Raw genomic sequence first — 14754 nt, 5'->3', positions numbered from 1 at the left:
CTGTTCATGCATGGTAATTATGTCTAACAAAATCCATAAGGAACGAAGCAACTACATACAGTCTGCTTTTGAAATCGGAAGGGAAAGACTTTTCTTTCTGCTATCCAAAGAAACCACCTTGAAAGAAAATCGCTTCATACTTCTTTGATGACCAACAAACGGGCAGTCATCAGCAGCCCTGCATTTCATAATGCATGTTTCTGAGCATCCCTGTTATTCAGGATCGTCAGCGATTAATCTCTTCCAGACAAAGATACAAAGTTCTCCGTTACCACTATTTTCTCTAAAGGGCGAATCTTTGACTAAACTCCTAACATGACTAACACAAACACATGCTGGGAAGAGATGGCAAAGCACAGAACAAACCCCACTGCTTGCTACCAGCATCGTGGCACTAGTGCACACCCCCACTCTCGCAATCTGTATGTCACAGAAGATCTTGTACCCATGCAGACAGAGATACATAACCAGCTTTCCCATTTGACATAACTTATGAAATACTTCTCCATGGAAAATTTAGGCAAAACAAAACTGTCACTGTTAGAGTTCCTCTCCCTTCCCCCTCCCTTTTCAGTATTTCATGGGAGTTGTAATTTGGGTGCCTAATTTAGTTCTATGGTCTGTATCTCCTAGGATGTATTACTTCTGAGACACTAAAAGCTGTGAAAAGCATGTCCTGCCACAGCAGGCACAACCTGAGCACAGCCTCAGCCTGCAGAAGACAATGGACACAAGAAATAAGTGAAAGAAGTTTCCACTAAGCACTGAGAGTAGGCTTAAAAATATAATGGAGAAGAAAAAGGAGGACTGGGGGCAAAATTTGGTGCCCCTAGCCTCCACAACAAAAGGAAAATATGCAGATTTCAGCAGGAAAAAGTAAAAAATATATATATATCACTACCAATATAAGTTTAACATCATTAAAAAAAACAACAACAAAAAAACAAAAAAAAAAAAAAAAAACAAAAAAAAAAAAACAAAAAACACAAAACATAGAAAACTTTGGACCAGCTTTGCCACAAATCGCCTCTGACTAAATTTAGGCCTGACACATGGAAAATCAGATGTTGTTCATAAGAAGTGCTTTATTTTTAGGACCTACAAGAACTAACGCATCTTGATATCTCCGTTTATTTACTTCTCCCCTTCTGGGCCGTGCTTTGCTCCCCAGTGCTGTAGCTGCCCACCTAAACACCGCGGTCTTGTGGAGGGGGTGCAGTACGGGGCGAGGGGAAGGAAGGGCTGCTGGCAGAGAAGTGGAGCACTCAGCGGGCGACAGCCTGGTGCTCCTGCTTTTGAGGCCGCTCCTGGGACTCCGGCATTGCCCAACAGGAATATTTCTGCTTTGTTTAACACAGTGAAAAAACATCAGTCGACACCGTAATGTTAAGAGTGGTGGATGCAAGTATGACCGATAAACAAACACGTCTTTGTTTTAATAGCGGGGAGTGACTTATCATAGTTAATTATAGGAATTTACAGCTATTTATGTGAACTCAAGAAAGCAGAAAACATTCATTTGTTGGTAGTGTAACTGCTGGGTGGAGGCAGTCCAGATGCATGGAGATGAATGCTAGACTGTATCTTGTTTGTCTTGTTATGCACAACTTTACTATGTAAATTTGAACTTCAGTGAGTAGCTACTTGGCACATTAGAATGTATAATTATAGACACACAAAAAACCATGGAAAGTGACATTTAAACGTTGTTTCTTTGTCACATATCAGTTAAATATAGAAAAAAACATATTTACTTTAATCCGCAGTAGACACTTGGTCTCGCACCTGCTGCTCACACGCAAAATATGTCATTATCACTCAGCGTCCATCCCCTTACACACGGAAAACAAAGTCACTTTGGTTCAGTTTTGTGTGTCTCATTTCAAGCCTCAGAGGAGCTGCACTTACAGAGGAATGTTAAGCAGAAAACAAAACCAAAATAGCGCAACATCAACTACAGTTCATGTACGGGGAAAAAACTGCTGCTCTTGTGTGCATTCAATAATTATCCCCAAACAATTGTGCTACAATGGCATGAACTCCTGACACATTTTCCCCCACTTTTCAAAGACTGAGCAGTGCTACCAATAAACCACTGTCATCATTAGCAGGCACACCATATTGCTGAAAGTGCTTGGCCAACTGCACAGAGCGGACAGAGCCAAAGACAATATGGCACCCAGCACGCTGCTGTTATATCACGCTGCTTTATGCTCTACATATTTCTCAGGTTTTTCTTCTGGACAGCAGTTACTGTGAACAATTATTTTAAATATGCAAACCACCAGTTTCTAATGAGGACCAGAAGTATTGCTAAGGAGGACCTAAAAGCATTCTTGGCTCTGTAGGACAAGTTTCAACTAGCAATAATCTACATCTGAATCTCTTAGACATACAAACAATCCTCCTGTACCGCAGTGGCTACTGGCATCATACTTGTCAATGCTTTATCTGTGGAAGAGCTCATGGAAGAATGGAAATGAATCTTTGGACTGAGGGAGGACCAGAGAGGAGAGAGATGAAGGAAGGGGCTGAAGCAGTGCAAGTGCTGAACTCCCCGAGCTAGCATCGACCTAAGCTCGTCCTTTGCAGGGTGCAGTGACATGCGGTTCTGACAGCACATGCTCACAGACACAGGGCCGTCTGCACCCACACTGGGCTATTTTTGAACTCAGACTCTCAGCACGGCTTGTCGGAAGGAGATGGGATGGTGAGGAACAGCGCTGGAGTCAGCCCCATCCCTGCTGCAGACACAGAACTGCCCCTGTGACTTGCCCAGGTTTACACCTGGGCAAAAGAGCTGAAACAGAATTTGGAGGGAGGCACTGGGTCACCTCTTTCCACGAAAACGACACTCACGTTGGACCAAATCTCAGAAAGTTTACTTCCTCTTAAGCCCAGGGACCCAGGAGTTGGGAAGTTGCAATCTAATGTAGCTTGGGTTTAAACTTTCAGGCAATTCTTCTCTTAAGCTCAGGTTTCTCCAGACAAATAGCTACTACATAAAACTAAACAAGAAGATAAACAGTTTTATGTGTTACCTCAGAGAACACAGGACATGTCTATAAACTCAAACTACATGTATATACATGGCATCCCCACGGACAGGGCAAAACAAAGCCACCTCCAGCATGGCACAGGCAAACTGTGCAACTGTCACACAGCAACAGCATGGCAAAGCAAAAACCTGTGTTTAGTCAAAACTGCAGCAGGGGACTTATGCTATGCTAGCGCTGAGGAACTGAACAAGACAACCAACTTCCCATCACTGCCTGTACCTTTATCTCATTCTCTTTTTTTAAAGAACCAAAGACAGGTAGTTAATTTTTTGATATCCTGTGTTGTTTTCTTGTTTAATATCTTTCAGCAGTTGCTATTCTACACCTCAAACCTGCGTGTCGTGTATTTCAGAAGGAAAAGTGAGCAGCGCCCTTTGGGCTACGTTCCTGCATTTTTGATCCGCTGTTTGCTTTGCCACGGTAATGATTATTTGTAGCTAAAGAGATCAATGGAAGTTCTAAACATACTCCTGTGACATCCGCTGTACAGCCTGCGTTCAGTCACCAACAAAAATAACCACACCGCGTGTGGGTGTCTAAACAGGTAACGCAAACACCCTAAGCATAACAGACCCGAGGACATACCACAAGGAATACCAATTCGTACTTAAAATGTCCTATGGCATCGCTACACCAAGTGTAACAAAAATAAGGGAGCAGGATGAAAAGGTTGCAGAGCTGCTTGTAAACAATGCTACCTGGTGGGATGGCTGATGTGGCCTCCTGAAATGGCAAGTGAAGCAAACTGCATAACCCACAATTAAGGTGTCTAAAACTGTGCAGGAAAAAAAAAAAAAAGGCAAGAAGAAAAGACACAAAAGCACCTCCTCCAGTTACAGGGTAAGAAAATAGCGGAGTGAAAGGAGGAAAGTAGGAGAAGGGATAAATATTCTTAGAGACTTTATATTTAAGAAGTATTATAAAACATCACAGATATCCACAAAGTCTGCTTCATTCTACAACAGCACTACACTTCACACAGGGTGCTTAAACTTTTGTGCTGATTTTTCCCATTTCTGATTTCTCCACGTGCTTCATTTCCCATCCACTGATTCCCTCCAAGCCATCCTCACACATGCCTCCTACCTCAACAAACCTTCACCAACTGTACTGTTACACAGGTCGCTTCCACTTCAATTCGTGAACAAAAATCACATCTGATCTTTTTAGATCTTTCCTGTATAAAATAATTTTTATTCCAAAGGGCTTTCCACTGGTCTGGCTAAGTTTTTGTTTTCTCTCTTTCTTTCCCAGGGCAAAAATTATAATTCAGCCTGATACTATTCAGTTCTTCTTTAGCAAGTGCTAAACAGCCAGAAATACGGTGGCTACTGGCTAAACTTCAAAAGCCTGGAGTGTAGTCCCAGCATGGAAGCTGCACATACACGTTAGAGAGAGTTGGATGCATTATACATTTGTCTGACTTGAGTATTCACAGCTGAGGAAATCATGTTGATTGGTTCTGGGTCCTTTGTGAGCTCTGACAGATCCTGACCCACATTTGTCATCCTAGTCATTTTATTCCCAGCTTGTTACAACCATAAAGGCAACTTTATTTTCACTCCTTACCTGCTCACTGGGAGGCAGGGGACTGGTTTATTAAGAAAGAAGTAGGCATTAATCAAGTTACCCCTATGACAGAGACAGGGCTTTGTCTATCCAGCATTTCACAGGTTGGCCTAAACCCATGTTTGAGCTCTAATACATCCAGTGTCCTAATACAAGTCCAGCTCAACCTCCATGTGTAAAGTAGAAGCACAAGAAAGCTTCACCTTTTACCTCTCAGCTGGCCAAAGCAGGTAACTACATGCAGCATTAATGGGCCAGCCTGGTTAAGGACCTGCAGACACATTCTGCTAGCATCTCTCCGAGTTGCCTACTAGTCTCACGCTGCCCGCTGAGTGCACGCAGCTGAAAGACTTTCCCCATTCTCCCACCGCCGCCTGCTTACCTGCTGCAGAAGCAGGGACATGGGTGAAGCTGAGGTGATGGGACTCCCCTGTACCCGCAGCTCCTGATTCTGAGCTTCCCACAGGCAAAGCTCAATGTTTTCCTGCACAGAACAATTTGACAGAATCACAGGTTGCCTTTCATATCTTCCTGATATGCATGCACAAATCTGAAACTTCCCTTCAGTGGATAAGCCAAGTTGTTTTTGTAATGTTATCCTGCCTGTGCGAGCGTACAGTGTTTTAAGAGGTGAGTACCCATTCAGTTCACCCCCAGACTGTGATGTTTTTTCTCAGTGTAACCCGAGACAACTTGTCCTGCTCATTTTCTGATGGTGTCCAGATTGCTCCTCTCCCAAGAATGGGGCGCTTGACAATTTCTGACACTCTGAGTCAGAAACAACTAAACTGCTTGACAGAATTTGACTTTGAACAACAAGGATGGGAACTGGTTATAAGCAAAGCTGTCAGGCTGCAATTTACTAAGAAAGAGTCATCTACATCACCTAACTCCTTACAGTGTTTTGAAATTTGCAGACATGTTACCAGTGAGCGTGTATCGATTGCCATTCCTTAAACGTGGCAGAGAGGATTTCCCTACTGAGTGGCTAGATTCTGTGAAAGTTGAAACAGATTTAATTGAATGTAAGTACGTTATTGGTAATTTTATTCAGAATTCCCATATGAGACAAATCACACCCATTATAGAGAAGTACAGCTCCTGGTACAGGGTCCAAAACTGTATATAAAATAAAGGCATTGGAAAAATACAGGGCAGGGTAGGGGACAAGGAGAACTGTTAATTGCCCATGAGTATTGCAAAGACATAAAAAATTAATTATTTTTACATAACTTAAGCCATTAAAAAATTGGGTGTCTAGACTCCTTTTCCATGTACAGAGAGCCATTTTAGCCAACTATTTAATGATGGAATCAACTGTCCAATGAAGGCAAACCTAAAGGACAAATTAAAACGTATCTCCTAAAAGAAAGTGAGATGGTTCTACTCTGCAGCATGAGTCCATCCTGAGGTGTTTCCTGTTTTCCTTTCTTACTGCAAAATATTTCAGAAGAATTTAGTAAAGAGTTTTGGAGTCACAGGTATAGAAATCAGGAAGCTGATATATGCAGGTCTCATCTGTGATACAGTGGTTTGGGTGTTTTGACAATACATACCCGGCAACCTGAAATACAACTAGTGAGAAAGCAACAGCTCCTATTTTGCAAAGGTTTTCAAGCGTGTGGAAAATACTACACTGATCTTGAAGGAAGACAGTAAAATCTAGAGGACAACTACTAAAAGTCTACCATTCACTCAGCATGAGAAATGATAGTTATCAGTGTTAGCAGAAGCTGCACGCACACATTTACAAGTGAGCACAGTCTGGAACATCTACAAACTAATATTAGGGCTGAAAACACTATTCCAAAGAAAGACACAAGCTATTAACTCAAATCCTGATTCAGCTGACAACCACTGAATTTGCAGTTGTTGAAATGCTATGTTCAATGTGAGAGAGAGGAGAGATGCACGATGTGAAACTACATTTGTGACCAAAGCAAATCCTCTGACTGCTTACCAGTGGTGTAAAGCAGCGTGCAGGGCTGCTCCGACTTCCCTCTGTGTGGAGTAATATCACATGACAGAACCTCTACTGCACGGAGTGGCAAGCTGGGGAAAACAGATAAGGAAAGCATTGGTATTGAAATACACAAAGAACAGCAGATACTCTTTATTGTGTAATGCATTAAATTATAACGGATAGTGTAAGTAATTCGTAAGCGCCACTCAAGTATTAAAAAAAAAAAAAAGCACTCAAAGGAAAAAGTTTGCAGAATTCATGAAACCTTTCTTCCCCCAGTTTCTGAATCCCCCCTTTTGAGATATCCTCAGGGTACAGACAGGAACATGTAGATTTTTAAGTTGGAGTATGTTCATTTTACAAGCCCAATAAATCACACAGCATGCTACAAAATTCAAACATCAAAATGGCAGAAAACAAAGACGAGATTCAAACTGACACTGAAGACGTAGCCCAATTTTTTATTTTTTTTCCAGTTCACCAAAGGAGAGCTCCCTTTGCTTCACAGCAAGTGGAATGGTGCCTGGAATCGTGCTTTTGCATCTGCTTTCTCATGTTGAGTGATGCACCAACTCCGCGCATCACCCAGCACCACGGATGCCTTAGGAAAACACGATGCATGGGACTTCTTGAGAATTACATGCCAAATAGACTTCATTAAACACCTCTAGCCAGAGATTAGTAACACCCGTTACAAATAGATATCCTTTCCTGTTCCTACACTGGATAGCAGGTGTCCATACCCAATTTCCTCAGAAAACGAAGAAACTCTGCAATAATTTGATCACGTACTGAATTGCCAAATTGCCCAAAAGAAACACATTTCTTATTCCTAATGAATTGCACACATTAAGGTGTCCAAATCATTATCATGCCCAGTACATTATTCACCTTCTTCATTCACTTTTGAAGCTGGAGATACATACATCATGGGAGGATCGTTTTGTACTCAGATGCTGGCACATCCCTTCAGTAAGGACCTAATAGATATTTTCAGCTTGCAAATAACCACCTCTAAAATTTAAATCCAAAAGATTTACTATGCTGTAGGAAATGATAAAGAAATCTCATCTTGCCTGCTCTTGCGAGTCCTAGTGAACAACCCTACTAAAAGTCCAGCTCCTGTACCTTTTCCTCCTTTGCCTGAGGGATGTGCTTTTGTTAACAACCATTCCTTAGCATCTTCTCTTCAGTAAGCTCCTGAAGCCTGAGCACTTACACCTGACAACTTAGCAGACAGGTCTTAAAGCATCAGAAGATCAGGAGCAGGACCTGCTAAACCTCCGCAAATGTTTGTGTTTATTCCTCATATGGGTGCTCAGCAGAGACATCCATGTTTTGAGCTAGGGGTTTCAGAAGACATGGTCAATAGGGGCTGGCGCTCCTAATCTGCTCAGGCAAAGGGCTATTAGCTATGACACGGGCTCCTAAGTAGGAGCTGGTTTCCAAAAGCTTTCAGCCCCTGTAAACAGCTTTGTGTTAGCAGCTCCAGATGAGCAGTCAGAACCTGTGCACCAGTTGTGTTCACAGCAGCAGCTTCTGTCAAAATCCCTGGCTTGGTGTGACTGCACCAAAGCTGACAGGTAGAAGGCCCCCTACATCTCAAACCCACCTGACATCTCAGCTGTTTGAAAACATGGATGTTTAAGGATTAAATTCATACTGAAAGAGGAGCCAATTATCCCATATATCATGATGGGAACAGTAAATAACACACCAGGATGTGAGCTGAAGCAGCTAACTGGTGGCCAGTCAGGTATCTACCTTGGTGGCCCACAGGTCTGGGCTGGGTGGGATGTCAAACTCTGGCACAGGGTGGGCAGCTGGAGAGCCTGAACCTGGAGAGGGTGGGATCTCAGAGGGTCACATCAGCTCTCCTCAAGTACGTGCTGGGTAGTCCTTATGACACTGGGGTTTTTAGCTCAACTGAAAGCAGCAAAGCTGACCCAAAAAAGCCTGTGAGTTCCCAGTCCTACTCCCCACACTCTTTATGTCAAGCTCAGAGTTACCAGGTGTGTAAGTGATGGGAGCCCACAGGCAGTTTTTGCTTGCTTGGCCAGCATCTGACTTTAGCTTTCATTGACCTTGACAGCAATACACAGAAACTATTTTCACTTGGATGAACTATTCTTGAATAATTTCACCAAATATTTTACGATCCAAGACACTTACTTTGAAATACTAACCTTTACCTGTCCTCCTTTTATCTTCACAAACCAGTAAGAGGAATCCTGCCAAGGCAGTAACCTGTTTGGCTCATGATGAGTTCCTCTATAGGCTCCTTATAATATTTCAGCACACCGCAGGCCTCTCGCTAATCATTGAGGTGAACGTGCTTGACTGGCTGCCTGGAGTGAGCTTTAGGAGGACTCGAACCCTCCAGAGGACAAATTTATAAAAAGAACACGGGCACCTATGGCCAAATCACTTCAGCGTGAGGGAGAAACATTTTATGTTGTTGTAGTCGGTTTCTTTTGAAGTTGTAACCTCTCCAAAGTAAAAAACTAAAAGCCATATCTTTCATGTTTTTTGCATTTTTCCCCATATCATTCTGCCTAGTAACTGCCTTGATGTCTCCTTTAACTGTCTTGGACGCATTTGATTTCCATGCGCTGCTTTTTTCAGAACTTCATTTTGATCAGATATTTCTCCCTTGTCCAACATACTTTCTTTCTCACTCCCATCTGCTACTGAATTTCTTCTCAGATTCTGTGTAAGGTCTGGACGCTCTGCTGGACAACCATGCCAACAAACATCCCCACCTGGAGCTTGGATTCCCATTTTAACTCCCTCTTGAAAAAAATGCTCAATGCCACAGTATTTACCTATTTTTCATGGCAAGATTACGAACACATCTCTGCCAAAACAATTACCAATCCCTAAAACATAGCCTCATTTTTCTATTGCTCTCCAGTTGCATTAGTTTGGGTGCTTTCTTGCCCACCGAGCAGGACCTGCTGGCAAGAAACAGGCAACCACAGAGAGTGAATGCTACATATACTGCACTCAGCCCATGACACAACTGTCCAACCTAAATAAACTGCACAGCTCACATTTTCAATGGGGAATAACAAACCTCCAAGTATGGACTTTGGAATAAGCTATAGAAAAGTAGGAAAATTAAGCAAGAAACTTGTTCTGCCCATAGTCACCAGAACATTATTGCTGCTGCTTTTGATGTCAGTAGGATCATTCACAGCTTTTCACTGTGCCACACACCCTAATTACAAAAAAAAATAAAAGTAGAAGAATGCCTGAAATACAATCTCTTTGAAACTCCCAAAAGGCAGTTTTTAAAACAATAGGGAAAAAAAAAATCCTCCAGTGGTTCTCAGTCACCTAGGAAGATGAGGACTATCCAGAACTATACAGCAAAGCAACAAAAAAGCATCAAATTGGATCAAATTTGCTGTTATATCATCAGCTACTGTCTTAATCCATCCCCTAAATGTCCAGTCACAGGAGCGCACATTCCTATCACCACTTTGCACTGTTACGCTCTGGCATTAACTATTTGAATTACGATAAACTGTTTTATTTTTAATTTCCACCTTCCCCAGCCCCCAAACGAGAAAGCCTGACAGCAAATAGAAAAACAAGGACCTTTGGTCTCATTTTCCTTCATCCACCAGCCTCTTTAGTTCTGCATTTGGTGTACAGGCAACAAGGCCAAGCTCCCAAAAGAACAAATATTGTCCTTGACTCATAGTTGAGTTAGTGCGGCAGGAGCCAAAATCGGGCTCCAAATGTTTTATTTAGAGTTTTCCCCTCTGCTTTAAGTCCAAGCTACAATAAATTTATCGTGAGTATTCCTGGTCCCTGCTGCAAACATGCTGGACCAGAAAGATGTGGTGGTTATACCACTGGGCTTCACACATGTGCTGGTGAGTGTAATTCACGGTGGATAACAGAAGGCAGTGTTAGTAAACATGCCATAGTCCAGCGACTGGGAGATGCAATTAGGTGACTGCTTTGAACATAAAACATTCTCCATTTTGGTTGCGCAGCTTGCCATACAGTTTCTTTGAGAAAACAAGACACTAGAAGAAAGCCTTAAAGCTTTTTACACTTTTGTGGATGCCCAAACTTGCATTATTTTGCCCAGGCTGAGCTGTTGTTCACAGCCCTTTCTGGTAGGTGTTCTCACCCACCAGGCCCTCTCACCACTTAAACACCTAAGAAAGCCCCTTCCCACAGAAAATGGCATACCGTACAAGCAGGCAGTCCTATTAGGAGGAATTTCACCAGAAACGACTGCCTTGTTTGGTTTTATTGCTCACATCGAGTCACATAACAAACTTTCTAGTCAGATTTCAAACGAAACGCAATTCAAGGCTGCCGGAGACAAGAGCTTTCATTCTTTCTGTTCAAAAGACAGGACTGACTTACCAGCAACCAGACAGCAATCCTTATGCATGCAAGCACTTGTTCATAAGCTCTCCCATTAAGAGTCTGGTCCCATTAAGACTAATCACACAAGCCTCTGCCATACGAATGAAGTAAAAGATCAAAACTCAATTCTGTACCTGCGTACAGTTGATGTCAAATATCTTAAAACTTCCACTTTGGGTCCAGGATTTTGTTTAAAGTAACTTTCACTCAATTGAGAGAAATGGCTAAAATCCAGCATATGAATGTTTCTTTACACAAAGCCACTGAGTATTTCAGGCTTCCAAGGGAGAGATTTGACAAAAGCTGGAGCCGAATTTTGGAAATTGTGTGGAAATCCCACTTGGCACAAGCACTCACACGGTACTTTCACCTTTTATTAGCCTACAGTAGCAATACGTAAATTCATAAACAATAATTTCTCAGGCCACCATAAAACTGATGACTGAAACTGAGTAAGACCCACACAAGTAACCGGGCTCCTGCACTGCTTTTACACGGATTTGCCAGCCAGCTTTCAATACTCGCAAGGCCCACAACAAACCTCACTCTCAGAAACACCTCTAATTTCCTTTTTGCTGTATTTAATTTGACGGAAGTTAAGAGAGATTTAAACATTATTTTTGGCTACAGACATTGTAATGTATTAAAAAATGAGTAGTAACAAGAATAAACTTTAGAAAGGTATTATCATTAAGAGAGTGCCTAAGGCCCTCATCACCAGTAGACTCTACCTGTGCAAATCTTAACTGACATCTGTCCACTTAACAAGGCTTTTGAACAAAACTGTTCTTATTCCTGAGCAACAGTTACTGAGACACAGCTTCTGGGTTTTAATTTCACACCCTACCTTAATAAGAAATTAAAGCACAAACAACACTTGGCCGTGCACTCAGGGCCTGCACTCTCTGGGCCTGCAAACAAGAAGGGCTCTGGGTCAGGCCCACCAATATTTGCAGAAAGCCGATTTAAGCTCTGCAAAGGACTCGTGGGTAGAATTGCCAAGCTCTGCTGGAGAACGATCCCTTCAGGCCGGCCTCCTGCCCTGCGGCTCAGGGCTTGCAGGTGCTGGTGGGGGCAGCGGGCTGCTCCCCTCACCGCCGGCCGCCATTTGCTCCCCTCTGAGGTGCGTGTGCCACCGAGGGGACACCTCCAGCCCCACAGCCCGAGGCCTCCTCTGGAGCCCCTCAGGAAACCACACAAGGAAGACCGTGTGGAAGAAGAGAGGTGCAAAGTCCTCACCAGAGCCTCTCTCAGTCTCCATCCATGTGCGAAAGCAAGCGACAACAGCACGTCCCAGAGACGCCGTGCATTCACCGCAGCGTCGGTGGGCTGCGGTCCGGCTATGGCCGAGGGCTTCTGAAAATGCTCCTCTGGCAGCCCAGCTGTGCCTATTCATCATCTTCTGCTTCATGGGTATTTTAATCCAGCGGGTGGGGGGGACCTAGACTTTCGTGAGTACTAGGAATGTTATGTAAAGAGAAATCTCACTGTTTCCACTGTGAAATTTTGCCTCGGGCAACTTATGAATGTTCCAGGGAAGATATTCACCATTTTCAGTAAAACAGCTGACAGATCCATCTGCTGCTCTTGGTGATATTGGGTGCAATTTTCAAGTGTCTCAGTAACATACGCTCCTAAAGTCCCAGTGAAAAGCCAAGCTTCCCCCGCATGACAGTTGTGAAGGAGGGGGACACAATAAACTTTTGTTCTAATTTCTAAATTTTAAGGATACATGAAGTTTGAAATACCTCAGTGCCAATGAGCGTGAGTGTGGAGGAACTGGTTTTACACAATTACAATGAGTTTTCCAAGAAATACAGATGCTCAAGAGGGAACATTTAGTGTAATGTGTTTAGTTCAAAAAACTTAGAAATTATTTTATCAGAAAAATACCTGTCCTGCAGTTATAATACGGAAACTTCTTCATTTTATACTTTTTTCAACAACAAAAACGTAGATGCAGGTCCACTGCAATATGCTATGAAAGTCACAATGGTAACATTTTCAGGTAATTATTTTTAATGAACAAGTACAAATGCTCCTTCTTGATATTACAAAATGAAACATTTCAATTTGAAACTTATTTTCTATTTATTAAAATCACATTTGAAGATCATGTGTTTAATTTGGGTTTGAATTACATAGATTAGCTGAATCCAAATTGAATTTCTTCTTTAGATTTTTATTAGCCAAAGAACCAAATTTTTTTGTTGTTTTGAAACATTTTTCAGAATGACTCTGAAGTAAAAAGCAGACGTACTCACAGGTCTCACTGCAAATTTATGGGCCAGGGGAGTTTTGAGTCTGCCCTGCCATTAATATATCAAACAGAAGGACTCAAAGCCTGCTCTATGGAAAAGCTCACTGTAAATTTACTTGCATCGTAGCTACAAAGGCATCTGCAATATAATCATAGACACAATTATGCACATAGGGTTAAAGCTGCCAACATCCTCAGTTACTAGATGTCCTGCAGATGAGGCATGAGGGACACAATTTACATTTAATCCTTATAGGAACACATCACCATGTCTGCAGGGAAACTCCAAAGCTGGCAGACTTTTTATATGCTCTGTGCCAGGCTAATGAAACAAATATTGATGCATTTTGTTTCATCTTGGACACCACTATTTTGGTCCTTTTAGCCTATAACAGAAACCATGGAGTAAGAAACTGCCACATCTGATGGTCTCTTCACCTCATGTTTTTCAGCCTTACTGGAACAGGAAGAAACAAAGGAAAAAATAGCCCATCAGAACTCATCTCTGGCAGCAGACAGTCTCTCCTGAACTGCTACAGTGGCTTTCATCTCTCTACGAACACTGTGCCACTGCTGGGGGAAGAGATGGTGTTAGAGAACAGAAAAAAAATAAAATTACACACACAACTGTGCTCAACGGTGCCAAATCTGACTCTCCCATTGCTGGTTAAAGAGGCAAAGTTTCTCAGGCTTCCCTGTAAGGTCACAGCTGGTACTTCTATGAATTTTCTTATTACATGGGAACGAGGCAGAGGTTCATAGAGAGAGACAGATGGCGGGGAGCAATGTTACTTATCCTAATGTGCATGTGAGACAAAGAGCTTTTTGGCATACCTCTCAAGCTGAGTCTTAGGGCAGCCGATCCACGCCAAGCGTTTTCCTCCCTCCAGTTTTTATTCCTCCCCTCAGCCAGTCTGATCCCACTTGCCTTCAGCGTTTACGTGAATCACACTAGATGTTTTCCTGAGATTTAGGCTCTGATGAGCAAGGCCAGCAAAAACTAAAGCAACAAACAAACAAGCTGACCCCAGCCAAGCTTGCCCACCTCTGCACATTTGCATCCACGTAGGGCACCCCTCCGCCCACCGAACTGCCGCAAGGAGGAAAGCGAGCGTGGTGGCAAGCGGGAACGGGCAGCCCCAGGGAGAAAGATTTGGGATTCGGGTTGTAGACGTACTTATTAATCACATTGAAAATACAAATTGTGGCTGGGATTTTCAGGTGGGAAGGGTAAGGGATCTTCGTGTTGGAGGGAGTGGGGATAGTAATTATGACTTAAGCCAGGACTTCAACTGTGGGAACAGGGAACAGACAAGAGAAGGCAAAAATGTAGTTTGCATATTGGCTGGAGTGTAGCTTAAAATATGAGGGAAGGGCAGACTTTGATCTCTGTGGTACAAGGCTATCAACGGGAGAACCTCACTCATTCTAGCTGAATTTTTCTTGGTCTTCAGCAGCCATGGAGAAGAGAATCTGCTTGCCTGAGCCCAACCTCCTTATCCTGCTGCAGA

At 42.8% G+C, this 14754-nt stretch overlaps 1 protein-coding gene across 1 annotated transcript in view; it reads right to left on the bottom strand.

Annotated features, from left to right (window-relative positions):
* Nucleotides 1–14754, bottom strand: part of LOC311443263 (uncharacterized protein) — a 471777-nt gene that overhangs the window by 320582 nt on the left and 136441 nt on the right. The window contains exons 7-8 of the mRNA XM_084533324.1: nucleotides 6589–6680; nucleotides 5011–5112 (exon numbers count right to left, since the gene is read on the bottom strand). The gene's annotated coding sequence lies outside the window, so the exon portion shown is untranslated. The remainder of the gene's footprint in view (nucleotides 1–5010; nucleotides 5113–6588; nucleotides 6681–14754) is intronic.

The sequence above is a fragment of the Aythya ferina genome (assembly GCF_964211825.1).
Source record: "Aythya ferina genome assembly, chromosome: 12".
Taxonomy (NCBI): Eukaryota; Metazoa; Chordata; class Aves; order Anseriformes; family Anatidae; genus Aythya; species Aythya ferina.
This window is presented reverse-complemented; position numbering and strand designations above follow the sequence as displayed.